General features: G+C 56.0%; 1 long non-coding RNA gene across 2 annotated transcripts; it reads right to left on the bottom strand.

Annotated features, from left to right (window-relative positions):
* Positions 1-1982: 1982 nt before the first annotated feature.
* Positions 1983-3039, bottom strand: LOC105985794. 2 transcript variants are annotated; one of them, XR_001175072.1, is made up of 3 exons: positions 2983-3039; positions 2530-2565; positions 1983-2127 (listed from the first exon to the last, which is right to left on the bottom strand). It is a non-coding gene; the product is annotated as an uncharacterized LOC105985794 (long non-coding RNA). The 2 variants fall into 2 exon arrangements; XR_001175071.1 differs by having other exon boundaries at positions 2451-2565; positions 2983-3029.
* Between the last annotated feature and the right edge of the window lie 71 nt (positions 3040-3110).

The following is a 3110-nucleotide window of genomic DNA, read 5'->3' as shown; positions in this document are numbered from 1 at the left end:
GGCCCCGGGGATGCCTCCGCCGCCGCTGCAGGGATGCACGCCTGCAGCCTCCGGCTCCCCGCAGCCGCATAGCCAGGCCCTCAGCCCGAGCGGCCGGCGATGGACGCGGTGCGGGGGTGGGGAGGGGGGGCCCCCGGGTACACCGCGCAGAGTGTTATAGACCGCCCCGGGGCATCATGGGGCTTGTAGTCTGCCTCGTGGAACCGAGAGTATGGAGTGACCGGGGAAGGTCTCACTGTGGGTCTCATTTCCTGAGAAGATGGACAGGGAAATGACAGTGCCCTAACTCCAGGCGGGGCTGGGGCAGGGCCCCATCCTCCGACGTTTTGCCTTTTTCAGGAGAGCCAGAGGGCTCAGGACCTCACTCAGCAGTTTTTGGGTGGAGATGGTCCTTCAGAATTAAGCTTAGGTCCCAAGACCTAAGAAGGATCTGGATGCCAGAATCGTGACAGAGACTCTTGGGAAAGATGCAAGGATCATTAGAGCAGCCAGGGATCTGGTTGAAATATTCATCTGGGATCTTGCCTGACCTCTTGGAAAATTAAAATCCATCTGCCACATATGATATTGAAAATAGAATGTATGTCCAGTAGAGCGGAAAGGACATCGCTTCCTCCATACACCTGTGCTCGGTTAAGAACAAGGGTGAGTCTGGGCAGAGAATGCAGCAGGTGGCAGCTTCCACTGCGCTGGACTCTGGTCGAAGGAAGTGACTCCTCCTGAAATGACCCAGGGCAAACAGGTCCTTCCAAAAGAATCCCTTTCAGAGAGTGTGGTGAAAGTGGAATCAGCTCTTTGGCTTCCAATTGCAAGGACTGAGAAGGATCAAGAAGTTTAGCTCAATCCTTGGACTTCGATATCAGAGAGAGACTTGAGTTCAAATACCTCCCTACCAATTACTAATGGCTTACCATTTTCCCGAGTTTCTCAGTCCATTTGTAAAATGAGACTGGATACTATCTTCCAGGGTGAACTAAGGATAACAAATGCCCTGGAAACCCCCTCCCTCTTGCAGCCAGGTGGACTGAGAGCCTTCTTGAGTCCACCTTTAAAACAAGGCAGGAATAAGGGATTCTACACCAGCTCCAGCAATGCAAGAAGTGTTGTGTAGGAGGTGCCAGCAAAAGCCTGCAAACTCCCCCCCCCCCTTCCTCAGGTTTGTGGTTTTCTTGTTTTTGTTTTAGATGTGGTCCTCTCCTCTGCCTCCCCCACACTCTGTGGTGCCAGGCATCCAGAGATTACGGATGGGGAAGGAGAGGACTGACTGCCTCGCCCCATTCTCCAGTCAGGGAGGAGCCTGTAGCTCAGGGCCACTGCCCACTTTCACCACCAGGGGTCAGCAGAGCGTCGTGACTGCAGCCAGATTTGGGGAGGGGGCTAAGGTTGGGGGTGGGGAAAGAGGGACAATTAGGAGTGGCCAGAAGAATGCCTGTACCGTTTCTCATTAAACTGTTTTTAGAACCCGGTGTGAGATTCCACTTGAGCTATCCTGCTTCCAGCGGTGGTGACATCTCCACTGGGAAATCCAGAAACCCTTTATCTGCAGCTTGGCTGTGACGAGGCTGAAGGTTGAGGAACAAAGTTTTGGACTGTGTGTCTATGCTTAGGGCCACTCCCAGGTAGTCTCCTGGCCAACCAGAAGATAGGTTGAATCATCCTTCCTGGAGCCCAAGACACAGGGAGCTCTACCTGGGTTTGGAGGACAGCCCTCTTTTTGCCAGGCAGCCCTTCACACTAAGCCTAGATCGCTTTCCCTTTGATCTGAGCGCTCAGGCTTGCCACGTGCTTGAGACGCGCCCACACAGCCGAGAAACAAAGACAGCCTAGCGGCAGGGCTGCCAGCAGCCGCCTTGACATTTAATAAATGAAATTCCATAGCTGGGGGTCGATCGGGGGTGAACAGGCGGCCACCGCTTGTGGGCTGCGTGCCCGGCTTGAATTGCCAGGCCACTCCTCCAATCCCCCTCCCTCGCAGGCGCCACTAAAACCAGGGACTCCTCGGTGTGAGTGCAACACCCCGGGCAGGTGGTGCTCCCACACACACCCAGGAGTTCTCTTTGCCTTAGAGAAGCTCCACCAGCTTAGCCGCTGCGGGCGGGGTGGGGGGAGGGGGAGGGAGGAGAGAGGCTGCAAGAAGAATTTTTTTTTAAGGTGTGACTATAAATATATCCTGTGGATCGCGATTTCAAACAAACTTGTCAATCTGGGCTGCAGCGAAAGGCGATGAAGGCTGCTTTGCCCTGTATTTCCCGTGGTGTGACTCACAGCATTACTTGTCTCACCTAGGGAAGGAGCCTGCCGGCCCGCAAATCACGAATGTTTGGGTACTGCTGAGATCTCGACCCACTTAGGCACCTGTACCCAAGGGCTCCCCCCTACCTCTGCCCTGTCACTAAGCAGGAATCCCCCCCCCCGCCTTTACTGTGATGGGGACTGGGGGGGGAACCCACGTGCATCCTGAATGTTAGCTCTGCCCTCCACCATGACCCTCTGTGTGAAATCCAGGAAGCTCGTGTGGGTTATATACACCTGTTCTGGATGCACCCCCTTCTGGTAGCTCAGGAGCTGTGGGAACAAGGAAGATGACAAATGGATATTAAGTGCACACGAAGTGGTCTTCCTCGGGCTTGTAGCAAGGATGTAAGGATGGATGATCGCTGTATTAAAAAGTCCAAAGGCACGAGGACACACTGCATGCACCTCTCGAGCACCCGGACTTCCATGTTGTTGGCGGCATGCACACTCAGCAAGGTGTGACCAGCGATCCACCAAGACACACATGTGAACACATGGAGCTAGGACGTACACCTTACCCCAACCAAAGACAGACGGGCAACCAAGGGTCCAATCCGTTTGACGGGGCGGGGCCCTAGGCCTGTGGCTCCTTCTTCTCATCCCGGTCCTCCCCCCACCCCGGATTACCCCCTCCCCCTTCCCCCACCCGCTGAGAGTTAAGGGGCCAGGGCTATGAGGGTGACTCACAATGCCTCTGGACGAGGGGAGCGCCGGAGCACAGCCCAGGGCCGCAGACCACGCCGGCGGCGGCCGCGGCCCCTTTAAGCGCTCCCGCCCCCTCCAGCCCGCGCGCCCGGCTTCCTTTCTCCGGGAGG

Source organism: Dipodomys ordii, unplaced genomic scaffold (genome assembly GCF_000151885.1).
Source record: "Dipodomys ordii isolate 6190 unplaced genomic scaffold, Dord_2.0 Scaffold31, whole genome shotgun sequence".
In the NCBI taxonomy this organism is placed as follows: domain Eukaryota; kingdom Metazoa; phylum Chordata; class Mammalia; order Rodentia; family Heteromyidae; genus Dipodomys; species Dipodomys ordii.
This window is presented reverse-complemented; position numbering and strand designations above follow the sequence as displayed.